Source organism: Micropterus salmoides, unplaced genomic scaffold (assembly GCF_014851395.1).
Source record: "Micropterus salmoides isolate LMB-PRFRI ecotype aquatic unplaced genomic scaffold, ASM1485139v1 Ms_hic_scaffold_14, whole genome shotgun sequence".
NCBI lineage: Eukaryota > Metazoa > Chordata > Actinopteri > Centrarchiformes > Centrarchidae > Micropterus > Micropterus salmoides.
This window is the reverse complement of record NW_024040485.1, coordinates 19,132,524-19,146,504: the sequence shown is the minus strand read 5'-3', so window position 1 is coordinate 19,146,504 and position 13,981 is coordinate 19,132,524. Positions and strand designations below refer to the sequence as shown.

Here is a 13,981-nt window from a genome sequence, read left to right as displayed (position 1 = left end):
AAAAAAACTATACACAGTATTTTATGTTATAGTTACAGCCTATTTAATGTGAACTTCTCTGGCAGGTTTTAACACACATGATTTATTTATTTATTTCCATGTTTACAGTAAAGGACAGTAAAGTTAAAAGTTGATGAGTTTTATTGGTCAAAGACAGGAACACTGTATCTGAAGAATGTTTGAGCTGATGAATAATAATAAACATAAATAATAAATGAATGATCATTATTGTTGTAAGAATGATATACATTAGAACAGCAGATCATATGTCATAGCTCAAAGACAGTCAGGGGCTATTAAAGACTGTATTATTAAAGGCCTTATTAAGTTTACTAAAACATAAGTTTTACACTTACATTTACGATATCATGTTTTCCTCTTAGAAACACACAGCCCATTTCACTTTAGCATTTGTAAGGAGGAATGTTTTTACAGCCTGTGACATTGCCCACATATTATCCTTAAAGAACATGTTAAACAACCAGCACTTGCATCATGAGGCATCTTTGTTGTAGCTCAAAGTGCTTGCTAAACATCTGTAAATGTTTCATGTAATTTTATTTTACACCATGTAAATCAAACTGTGGGAATCAGCAGCTCCAGTTTTTTTCAGCCAGGACCAGGTGTCTGTCCACATGAGCGGGAGCTCAGTGTGAGTCAGAGGCAGAAGATTCCCACATGTATGGCATGTAAGTGTGATGTGTCTAGCCGGAGTATAATTGACTGGCTCAGTCCCAGACAGCCCCGTCCCACCTCCCCATGTTCCTGCATTTGAGGTCCCATAAAACAGTGTCTGGCTTGTGGATCCCACGACCCCTAAGGGAATAAATCCCTCACTCATGATTTGGATGGTGTAGTTCTGTCTGTGATCAGTGAAGAGTTTAACATATCAGGAATTTGTTCCACCATGATCCTTATTTCACCTAGGCTATACGTTCATGTTAGTACTACTAAATGTAGGCTACCCTTTGTTTTATATAATTTGTAATTGTTTGTTTGTAGATTTTAAAAAGTTAAAACTTAGATCTGCAATTTAAGCCAGTACAATGTGGTCCCACAGCTAATAACACAAACTAAAATTAAACGAGTCACTGAACCTCTGAACCAGCATGCAGCTTTGTTTTTACAAGCCCATATACCTTTTCACTAGCCTCCTTTTTACTGACCTCTTCAGTTTGGCTTTAAAAGCTGAACAACCCCATAAAGACATTTTACTTGCAGCCCTCAGTGGTCCTGCAGAAAGAAACAGATTCATCAGTGTGGAGGGAAACATCATATTATGTAATGACCACAAAGAGGGCTGGCCAGGTCAGAGGTGAGACAATCCCCCGACCCCCCTGACCCCCCTCCGCTGGAGCGTGCCGGTGACCACAGGGCTGTTGATGAACTCGTGGACTTGTGGATAGTGCATTTGGTGACCTTTGGTGTCACTTGCCGGACAGCAGACGGATGTGTCTTTAACCCAGTCAGCACTGATCAGTTGACCTGTCGAGGCAGGAAACCACAGGGACGATGTCGTCTCAGTGGATCATTGAATCTGATCAATGTGATCTGGCTCACGAAGCAAGAAAACCAGCTGGATGTTTTTTGTTTTTTTTTATAATCAATACTGCCAGCAGAAAAACAAACTTAAATAACATACTGTAACACATTATTATAAAGCCACCATTTAGCATTTATTGTATGCACACTTTATACATTACACACCATGATGTACTTGGAAGCATATGTAAGGCAATTTTTTGCTATTAATGTTTTAATATAATTCCTCTTATGAACATTCATAACTGGCATAAACGTTTTAACCCATTATTAAATATACAGAATAACATATCTGTAATAGTGTGAAAAAAATCCCAACAGTTAATAAATATAAATTTATTAACTGTTTGCATAGACATATAAATCATTTACTGGTGTTTTTAGAGGTGTTTTAATGTAGAATGGTAGTAGTTTGAAAAACTAGATTCTAGATTTCTTCCAGAGCTTTCAGCCACATCCCATGGCCTTCATAAGCAGATGGAGTTTGTTCAGTTGTCTCTGTCAGTGAAGAAGTATTTACAGATAATTAAATACAGATGAAGACATATTTTATATTATTACGCTGGGATTATTGTGTCAATCAGTCATTATCTGTTTAATAAGCTACTGATGCTTCTTTGTAGGAGTTATAGTTCTTGATAAATACATCCATACTTAAAAATTCTCACGTATCTAATGATATATCATTATCTAATATCTAATCTAATCTAACTACACTGAAGTATGTTATAAAACTTTTTCTTCAGTTTAAATACTGCTTATAACTCCTAAATATAGGGGGTTTAAAATAAAGTGTTAAAGAACTTTTCCAAGCAGTCTTTTCTTAACGTACAGTGGTCAAAAGTGTGTGTGTGTGTGTGTGTGTTTTGGTGCAATAATGAATCTTCAAAATGCTGGTGAAATGATTCATGTCCAGAAGCCTGGTGTATATTACCATGGTCTGGTTGTTTCAGTTCTTATGGAGATTTCTGATCCCTCCATATCTTTAGCTTGGCTGTACGAGAGGATGACGGGACACAATCTCATCTTCAGCCACCCGTGTCAGCCAGACACCCAGTCAGTCAGTTTCTCGACAGCATGTCAGCAGGAACTTAACATATTCACCAAGGTGACTTCACAAATGTTTTAACATATGTACTAATGATTTCATATGAGCTTCATTGATTTAAAGTTAATCTTTTGTACTTGGTTTATGGCTCTTTTGTTTCAGTTTGACTTTTGCACAAGTGACACATTTCTCAGATGTTTCTTTAGAGATGGTCTTGACTAAAAAAACAAAACAAAATCCTTTTTATTTTTTGCCACTGCATGATGGTCACTCTTAAGGAGGATTGGGCAGATTCTGTCATTACCCACCCCCAACCCACATCACACACACACACACGCACACACACACACACACACACGCACACGCACTACGCACACACACACACACACACACCGCAGGGCAGTCATTTTTCACCCAGCTCTATGGGCCTCTGACAGGTCTGGGAGAGGGTCTGCCTCCATGTAAGGCAGACTGGCAGGACTGACACCTCCGTATAGCAACGTTAATTATGGGCATCTGCTTGGACGGCCCAGTCTGGGGGGCTTCCAGGGTCCTTGGCTGTTGCCATAGGGACAGTGGAGAACCGTTGGTGGTTTGGGGGGCAGACAGAGACCCCGTTATTCTCCTGAGGGGTGGCCAGACATGACCCCCTACAACTCGCCCCTTTTGATTTGGGTGGGAAACAGTGAGCAGCCAGCTAGGAGATCGACAGATCATTTCAGGTTTATTTTGCGGACTGTGGATTCGGAAAAACTGTTTTTATTAACCATTTTAGAGCACAAATATTGTATCACTGTATGAGTAGGCCTACTCCCTGTTTGAATGAGTGTCAAGAGTCCCTAATTGTCTATATAACAGTTTATTGTCATTTTATTTACAGAGAAAAATGGCAAGTAAATTATAAATACTAATTTAGTCATTTACACACACACACACACACACACACACACACACACACACACACTGAGCGCCTAGGCTGGTTTTATTCCCACTTTGCATATATTAGCCAGTGTCTGTGTTCTGAAATGCATTGTTGTGTTTTCCCACACCTCCCTATTTGATGTCTCTTTTGTCAATGTGAATAAAAGAAGATTGATGAATGGGAGGTGGTGCTGCCTCATGAACAGGCAGCTCCAGAGGCAGCGGGTGACCCCTGTTGGACAACATGTGCAAACTCTGATCCTGATCACTTTAACTGAAGTCGGAGGTTTTTATTTGTGACTTCAGGTATTTCACAGATTTTTCCTGCATGTTGAAAAGTTTGGATGTGCTCATAATCAAGAGATTTATATAAAAGCAGTGATGGAAGAAGTACTCAGAACCTTTACTTAAAAAAATGGTAATATTCATTTACTTATTATTATAATAACCCTTCTCCTTCTTCTTCTCTTATTATATTTTTGTTTTTTCATTGATTAGTAACATTTTATTGCTGTTTAGATAATTCAGATAAAGTTAAATTTAACCGCTTTGTAGGCTACTGTATAAAGCGGTTAATATTTTCCACCATCATAAAGTGGTGGAGGATGTCTTCAGATTATTTACTTAAGCAAGCAGTACCACAGTGTAGAAAACTCTGTTATATTTAAGTAAAAGTACAAATGTATTAGCATCAAAATATACTTAAAGCAAAAAAACTAAAAGTACTATTACTGCTGATTGGCCCATTTCAGAATCATGTTTATTCTATTATTGAATTATATTTATTGATGCATTAATGTGTAAATTGCTTTAAAGCTGGGGTAGGCTATTTATTTCAGAGGCATTTTTTGGTTATATTTGTTAAAATAAACTTTACATCCCCACAGCAATCAATAATTCAAATGCTCTGACACAAAAATGAAAAGAACCCTGTATCTGTGGCTGTGGTAGGATTGTAATAAGCAAGGCCAATCATTTAATTTGGTCCGAATGAAATGATTGGACGTTACCTTAACTTTAACGATGCAGCTGGTAAAGGTTACTTTATTTCGCTGAGTAGCTTGTAAATACCCCACAGGAAGCATTAATGTATTCTATAAAAATAAATATTTTTATGAATGAATAATATAATTATTAATACATATTATTTGTTGATTACATTTTGTATTATCAATCTGAATATGCAAAGTAACTAGTAGCTAATTGTACCAAATAAAAGTAGTTGAGCAAAAAGTACATTACTTGTCTTTAGTGGAGTCGAAGTACAAAACAGCATGGAAATGCAAAGTCAAAATTGTACTTGAGTAAATAGACTTTGTTACTTTCCAACACTGTCTGCTGATAAAAAGCAAAAAAGTACAAAGTAACATAAAATGGAAATACTCGAATTTATTCTGAAGTGCAGTACTCGAATAAAAGTACTTCCAACACTCAATAAAAGTCATAAACAGGCATCTTATTAGAGACAGTAAACAAGTCGTACATTTAAAATGAAATATGTCGCATCTCTTCAGTGCTTGTTTGATACAACACAATATCATTTTTATTCCGGTTCTTCTTCTAAAGACCAACTACAGCTCATCATGTCATGTTTTTTACTGATCATATGCACATACTTGATCCAGTGGCACTTTGAGAATAAAGAAACTGCATCTGTCCATCCCACAGACGTGAAAAAGCATTTTGTTTCTTTGTCTTTCCTCTTAATTTTATGCCTTTTATTTTGTGGGTTGCATACTCCTTTCTTATGTTAATGTATCTTTTTGTCTCTTTTATCTCCCAGTGGAGCACTTCTGCTTTGTCAAGTGTTATGTAGAAAGTACCACACATCATGTGACACTGTTTATCTCCACTAGATGGCCCTAAAATATCTCTATATGAGCTGCCACAACATCATCCTGAATTTTCCCACCTTTTCTAGTTCCCATAGCTGAAATTATATTGTATCTCATGTGAAAGATGACATATATTAAAACAGAGAGAAAGGACAGAAAATATTTCAGATCAACAACAAAAAAATTAATGGACTGCAAACCAGAATTTTATTGAATTTAGTCCTGGTCAGAGGTTTTACAAAAGTTTGAGAAGCCACGCTCATCGGTTTCTGTCTGTCAGCCGAGTCAAAGATGACCCTGAGGTGTAATTAAGCACTGAGGATGAGCAGCAGCAACTTGGTGTCCTTCAAGAAAGTTCCTCCAAACATTTGTTAGCACAGAAGTGACAGCAGAGAGCAAGAAAAGGGAGCTGTGGATGTGAGACACAGTGGTTGCATTACAGTGACGAGACCATTAGCGGCACAGTGTCCTACGGAGGGAGAAGACAGAGAGCAAAAGGGGACGACCTGGTCTCTGGACTCAGTGAATGTCACAGTTCAGCCCAGTTCAGCTCTCCTGAGGCCGCTAATGTTTCAATTAGACTGACCTTTTTATCCCAGTAGGCTAAAGAGCAGGGGTCAATGGGATTGTAAGCCAGCTGGTTAGGTCTGTGTGTGTATATGTGCAGGTATACCAGCCGTTCACCTAAAAATCAAAGAAATATGGGGAAGAAGGTGAATTTACTGTTCTTTTGCTTTAAGGTATCTGAGCATTCAGTCAAGGACAAATTGATGATGCTGTGATTTGCAGCAGTGCAAAAGATTGGTATTTCTGCTACTGAAGGATTGACAGGCCTGTCTGCATAATACTCACACAGACAGCAACAACACAGCGGAGACCGAGGAGAAAGATGTTAAGAGTCTAGTGGACAAATGAAGGACCAGGTTCCACAGAATGACAATGAGACATGAAGGGCAAATCGTAGAGTTAATGGAGTGAAGGGACTGAGGATTTAAAAAACAGAATTGCTTATGCTCTAGTCACTCAGCTCTTTGCCTGCTAGCAGCTGTATTTGGGTAATTTTAGTACTACTAACATTAGGCACCGCAAACTACTACTGGCTGTGATGATACTTGTTTCTCTCATGTCTGTTAAATATAAAGCCACAACCAGCAGCTAGCTTAGCTTAGCACAAAGACTGGGAACAGAGGGAAACAGCTAGCTTATGTTACGCAAGCTCTCTGAGCCTGAGTCCAAGTCCAAAAAATAAACTAAATAAATTTAAAAAATGTCAAGAAAGGCTATATTCTTACACCTATTTCCCTTTTCAAACAGAAAAATAAAACCATACACTTTCTGAATTCAAGTTTTTCTTTTTCACTAAACTAACTGCCTTGTTAACTTCATAAAACACATTTCTTTCAAACTCGACAGAAGCAACATAAAACTCACCAACACCATCTTTGTTAGTTTTTCCACTGTTCCAACAATCACCAACTCTGGTTTAATCCCTTAATTCATCAAGTGTATGTGAAAATATTCTGTCTCTACATGCTGTCGCTGCCTCTCTGATGCCCCACCTGTCTCTTGCTGCCCTCCCACTTGACGCCTGCCTGAACCCGCTGTGTCTTCGTCGTCCAGGAGTCAGAGTCCTGGTTGGAGCCCCTGTAAATCATTACTGTTTTATCTGTTGTCTTGGTCTTGGAGGCTGTGTTTAGTCCAGGTCCAGCCATGATCACTGGGAGGCTGCTGAGCCCGGTTCCGTTGTCCTTCACATTAAAACCAAATATGTTGTTCATGCCCTCTGACCACAGATAGAAGCGTTTTCTGATCTGATTCCTCTACTGGCTGGACAGCATAATTTGCCTGTGCCTTCAGAAAATAAATCTTTTTTGTTACACCTCTATGGTTAAGGTTTGGTTAGGTTTAAGGAAAGATCATGGTTTGGGTTGAAATGGTTTTTAAACTTGGGCCCTATTTTCACATATTTTGCTGTTGAAATTACCAAAAGGTACAAAAAGGTTTGACTTCGTGCAGGAGATTTCTTCAGCCGGCAGTCTTTTTGCCGGGCTTAGACTGTTATATGAGGTGTCATGGAAAGGAACCCCCAGTTGACTCCTGGTGACAACCCTTGTTTTTAACCAGAAACAGAAGTCTCGCTCAATGACAGTTCTTGCTCTGAAATCTCAGGGGAGGCGAGATGTTGCAGGAAATGCTGGTGGAAATGAGAGAGAGGAGTTTGTTGTGACATAGAGAAACTGCTAGCAATACTTTATTTCCTAATGTTACTCCAACACAACAATCTCTTCTCTCCAACTCTGACTCATGTTTCCACTGTTGTCTTCCTGCAGCAACTCGTCCCTCACGAGGTTTCAGCGCGAGAATTTTCCTTGAGCTAGGCTGCAAGTTGAAGCCGTCTACTGCACGGATTCCTAAACATTCTGTACCTAGGCCTACTAGTCACTTCATCACCAAAATATGCAAAAATAAGGCCCAGGTTTAAAAATACCGAAATGATCCTTTAGGATTAGAGGAGTTTTGTCATCATGGTTAAAATAAAAATTTGCGGTTAAGGTCCGGGAAAGATTGTGGTGATACTTTCAAATAAAACAAAATTGACTGTCAGTTTGAAACGAGAAACAAGCTGTGGTCTCTTGTGTTAAAGTCCAATGCTTGACCCATCCACCTATTCCGACATTGCTCAATAATATGATGTCACATAAACAGTATTGTTGCTGAAACAACTGATGCTGTCGTTCTTTGGAGTACAGTCTCCATCTAACTCTGGCCCAGGCAGCAACGTGACCATGTAGCTAAAGTCGATATGGGTGTGTATAGCACTAATTGGCACTTTAGCAGTGGTATGCCTTCAAGATGCACAATATTTTCAGGCGAGTTATGTGCTTTAAAAAATATGTTGGATTCACGCTGTGTTAATGTTCTTACAAGCCAAATGTGTTGTAATTAGGAAAAACAAACAGATGGGCATTTTCATTAGAGGCGTTAAATGTGTGTGTGTGTGAAAGAGAGAGACAATCAAGGGAGTTAATTTATGTTTTCAGAGTTAATTTACAGTTTTTTTGGAAAAAAATCTCATCAATATCACCAACAAAACAGCTTTTATGTGAAGCTTTTTTTGTAATTGCAAAGCATGTTTATAGAAGGTGCTTTATTTCTCACTGCTAAATACTGTGAAATTGTCCTTTATATCCAATGCATTACCTCTGCCAAGGACTTTATGTTTTCAGTGCAGTTCATTTGTCTGTGAGCAGGATTGTGGAAAAACTAAAATCATAAAACTAAATCACTGTGCAGATACACAAGTTATTATTCACTTTTGTTAACATTGCAAGACAGGTCAGTTGTAACACTGGTGTCTATGGCAATGGGGACTGAATTAGGGGAACATGTGCGACCCATCGTAGGTGAAGTGAGGTGTCAGTCATACATACACACACACACACACACACACACACACACACACACACACACACACACAGCTGCTCCTCCACACATTTTGTATCTAGAAGCAATCTGTTATGGCCTTTATCATTATAATTTGATCCGATTTGGTTTTTTACTTGTCTGCACCCCCTTACACCCTCCATTATACTCTATTCTGTGCATAGCATTCTGTGTTTGTAGTGATTGGAAACAGGTAATCCACATTTTCCATTTCAACAGGAAGCAGCAGAGAAAGATAACAGACAAGACCTTATGAAAGTCTTCATGAGAGGTGGTTACTCTGTTATGAAATTTAGTCCTTTAACATACAGACAGAAAGTGGAGCATGTTTGTTAGCGACTTGCTTTTGAAACAGAATGAGGCTGGGGGAAAAAAAAACCCACACAGAAAGAAGACATGGATGATGAAACAGGGTTAAAACTGGAGTAAAGTAGGTTGAGGAGTGAGTCTGCAGATCAACGTGATCATTTAATCAGATTCCCCTCAGTGACAGGGAGGCAAAGTGAGGCAATAATACTGAAACACACTATTATCAGGCCAACTAGGGCAAGTCTTACCTGCAGCCATGAAGTAATAAAGAGCTCACCTACTTGTTCCACTCTTTCATCATGTTACAATTTCCATCACCGTGTGGAATTGCATTTGAATATTGCTGAGTTACAGGAGAGAGGAGCAGAGTAGTGATGAGTAGAGGAAAACCAAGTAAGGGAGAGCAGACTGGTGGAGTTACAGCAGAATAAAATACACTCTATACACTTAGCTTACCCTTATTGGGGTAGACAGAATAACATAAACACCTCTCAGTATAATGCAATACAATTCAACAGCACCACAATGCCTCTCTAAAACAGTTTCAACAAAAACTGACCATTAAAACTTTTTTTTAATGTGCGATTTATTTTAGGGCATTAGACTGCATTAGTTTTAGCTAGGTGTACCTGAGAAACTGTGTGTATTCATAAAACCATTAAGTCACGGATAGGCCGTGACAGATCCAGTATTTTTGGATCTTGACCCTTAAGTAAAAGCCAGGGTTTGTCAGGCCCCTGCTGCTTCAATATTTACTTTTTTCCCCAAATCTGTCTCTTGTGAGTGCCCCAACTTTATGGAAGTAAAATACTCTGGCTACCAGTCCAGTCAGATGTGGTGACACTGTACACGACAAAGTGGTTGCTGAGATCTGGAAACACGCATGAGTGGCCAGATGATGAGAAAGATTTCAACTGACGGTTTGGCCAGATTAGCTACCACTTTATCTGCAGATAAAACTGAAAGTAAACGGACCCATAATGTAGCTAATAATCCCTCATTGCACAGGAAAACTGTGAATGCTCTCACATATATTAAGACAAAGTTGAACCAGGAAGTTGGTCTGTAAGCTGTGATGGATCTGTACAGTGGACAGTTTTGGGGTGGAATTTTCTGTTCGGTTTTCTCTCCTTAATACATTTGGCTAACTTGAGAATTGTTTTTAACAACCTGTCTGATCATCTGCCATCTTATGCTTGTTGCCCCATTAGACCTGTTTTTCAGCAATGTTGCAGAAGCTGTCATTTTTATCATCACAATTGATAGAGATGATGGTTGAAGCTACCTACGTAGTTAAAGCAGTGAAATAATAGTGAATAGTAGATTAGTGTTACAGCAAATATCTGTAGAGGAGAGCAATGAAGAGTGTATTTAGTCACACAGAGTAGAGCAGAGAAAAACAGAGTAGAGTTTTTACTGTAAAGTGGAAAAGTGTAGACTGCAACTGAGCACAGTAAAGTTCCAGTAGAGTAGAGTAGTGCAAGGAAAGCTTCTTTTCAAAGCTCTCTCTTAGTTTTTTCTACTGCTGTGAAGAGGGCGACTGCCACAGATACACAGACCACAGATGCTGCACAGGAGAGCTCAGGCATATGCAATATACTGTATAATTTCAGTCATACCCACACAGCCTAATCATGCTTGAGAATGTACACAAACACAAAGACACGTGTGCACAAGCATCACACACACACACACACAGCTGCTTCCCCTACACGTGACCTGAATTCTAACTGACAAGGTAGATCAGTGCTTAATTGAGCATGTAAAAGGTTGTGTTTTTTTCCCAGTGTGTGTGCGTCTGTGTGTGTGTGTGTGTGTGTGTGTGTGTGTCATTGTTGGGGGGTTGGGGGAGTTAAAGCTGTCATCAAATCTAAAATTAAAAGCCCTCACACATCACATCAGCCAAGCTGTAAGACAAAGCACACAGGTACACACAAACACACGCACGAAAAAACTGACTCTGAAACTGAACACTTCAAAGAAAATAAAAAAAAAGCTTTGCCAAAAAATTGTCTCATTCTGTCCCAGAAGCATGGAGCTCAAACATTTGTATCATCACTGTAAAACTATTTTTGATTTGAGAGTTTGTAGCTTCTTTTGTTCTTTCCTTCCCCAAACTGTCTGTTCCCTTGTTTGCTAACAATCCCTCCACTGATGTTTACAATCTTTTATTTCTTCACAATTTCTCATCTCTTCCTGGCTGCCAAGACCTCCCTCTCTTCAAATGGTCTGCTGTTTGACATGACTGGCCTTGATCTGTAGTAGGTTGTAAATTATGTCAGAAACATACTTAGGTCACATGATGGCTTAAAGAGTTATTAGTTAGTTATTAGTAATTAAGTTAAAGCAAAAAGAAATAAATAAGGAGGTTTTGGTGATTAGGACCCCATTGTGACATTGTTTTATGTGGGCAGTCATAGGCTGTATAGCAACATCCAGTCAAGACACTGATGGTGGTGAATAACAACCTGGATATGAGTTCACTGAAATACATTATTGGAGAGACATGATGGAACTGGAGGTTAATGTGATGGAAGTGGATCGCATTGATCAAACACTGAAATGACAGCTGACAGTAGCAAAGTAAAGAACAGACTGAAGCAACAAGATGAATCGTTCAAAGAGGTCTGATTGAGTGTGTGAGGTGTGAAGTTAACTGAAGTCAGAAAGGAGCAATCCACCCTAGCGGCTCTGTGGGCCTGTATAAAATTTTAAATAAATGGATGAAGCATTAATACTTTTGCTAAACTCTAAGTGGACCTTGCTGTTTTTGTCTAACTACGGAATTAGATTAATGAACTTCCACAGTGAAATTTCACAGTAAACATTCCCCCTATTCACTGAAATGAGCCTGCCTTCCCAGTAACACAGAACAAACATCAAGCCTTAAAACGAAAATCTTACAACTTCAACTGTGCAACCACCACAGATGACAAAAAATTTGACCAAAGCAAACATTAACTATAGTAGGCCTGTGGTTAGACAGCATGGTGGTATTCCATGTGGTTATCATCGCTGCCTACCACGTCTCCCCGACTTCCTCCCTGATTGCCCCGCTGCCACCCAGATGGGGCCTCTTGGTTTGGAAACACCTAAATGCAGTATGCACAAACTCTGGCAGTTTATAAAATCCAGTTTAGCTGAGACCCATCTCTACTGGGAGATATCCTGTTTCCCCTCTTTTCATGTGGCTTGGATACAGCTCTGTTTGATCTCTTCACATTAACTGCATCACCCTCAAAAAAAACCTGTGAAGAACGAGTCTGCACAGAAATTATTAAGCAAACACATGAGCCTAAACACACCACACATCTCAACCAGCGAGGAGAAATCATGACGCTACTGAAAGCCTCATTGTGCTCCCTATTTCTTACCAGGGGCATCGTGTGTTACTTGGCAGTGATATTTTGCACCCGTTAAGATGCTTTTATAGCTTTCCAGAAGTTGTTTTTGTTTTTTCGGTGGTGTCATCGTCCTCATCCTGCCTTCCTTGTGTATTGTGGGTTCTCCATTGTGTGTGGATGGCTGCTCCCTTGCTGGAGAGTGATTGACATTGTTTGTCTGTTTGGCGAGGCGCCTGACATTTCTAAAAGTCACAGTTCACATTAAGGCTGAGCCAAGACTCCTCGCATTTGTGTGTGCGCCTGTGTGTGCATGAATTGGTGATGGTCGCGTTCAGACTGCAGGCCAGAGTGACCCAAATAATTTATTTTGCTCATATGTGACTCAGATCAGAATTTTAAATAAACAAACAGCCAAAGTCACATGGTATCTGATATTTATCAGTTAACATTTGGGCCATTTTCACATATGGTCCAAATTAGATACAGGTTGGATTTTTCTGAAATGCTTGGAATTCTTGCGACTCTGACGTCACTCTAATTCTGCACTAGCTGGTGGTGCAAACATGGAGGATGGCAACAATGGAGGTAGTTGGTGGACTCTCTTTTCCTTCTTGTCCTCATTATCATTAGTTCAAAAATTCCCTTTCTTCCACCTGAAATCAACTTAACAATTAAACCATAGATGCTTACCGCTGTGGCCTCCATGTTTACTTCGGTATGACAGTGTGCTGCGTGTGACGTCGTATTATTCTCTTGTGCCTCTTGTGGGTCACTTTCAGGCCATGGCTGGAGCCTGATATGGGCCACATTTAAAAAAAATTCACAATCAATAAATAAAAACAGATTTGGGCAATAAATCAGAATTGAGCATTAAGGGCAAGAGTGTAAACATAGATTTTGTGCTGAGCATGTGCAGTACATATACTCTCACAAACTCTAAGCATAAACATGCTCAGATATCCACTTTCACAATATATTGCATGTTCAATATTCAGAATATAAAATACATTGTCAAACTGATAAAGAATATAGTATATGATACTGCCAGACAGTGTGAAATAAGAAAATTTCTCTGGCCTTAAAGTTTCTTACAGCTGCCTTTATTGATTGTTGGCCACTTAGGGACAGCAAAAAGATGTAAACACAAGACAAACATATTATCACATTAGAAAGTTGTTGGCAAAAGTTACAGATCCAGCAGACTACATTTATTCACTTAGCTGACATTTCATCCAAAGTGACTTACAACTGCTACATGTCAGAGGTTGCACGCCTCTGGAGCAACTTGGGGTTAAGTGTCTTGCTCAGGGACACAATGGTGGATGTGCTACACTGGCATTCATTTGGCATCACACTTTTTCTGTCTCATTCCTTTGTTTTGGGTTCCACCAACTCCTGAGGGAAATATCTGACTCTTTAGCTGCAAAATGCTTCACTACGTTCAACAGCTAGTAAACTTTGTCTGTCTGCCGTATGGTGCTGGGAAGATGCTGATGTGAGCTGTGAGACTGAACCAAAACACTAAAGATGCGGCTGTA

The 13,981-nt window shown here is 39.3% G+C and overlaps 1 long non-coding RNA gene across 2 annotated transcripts; it reads right to left on the bottom strand.

Annotated features, from left to right (window-relative positions):
• Positions 1-5,530: 5,530 nt before the first annotated feature.
• Positions 5,531-7,231, bottom strand: LOC119902898. 2 transcript variants are annotated; one of them, XR_005444380.1, is made up of 3 exons: positions 6,778-7,228; positions 6,199-6,246; positions 5,531-6,030 (listed from the first exon to the last, which is right to left on the bottom strand). It is a non-coding gene; the product is annotated as an uncharacterized LOC119902898 (long non-coding RNA). The 2 variants fall into 2 exon arrangements; XR_005444381.1 differs by lacking the exon at positions 6,199-6,246 and having other exon boundaries at positions 6,778-7,231.
• Between the last annotated feature and the right edge of the window lie 6,750 nt (positions 7,232-13,981).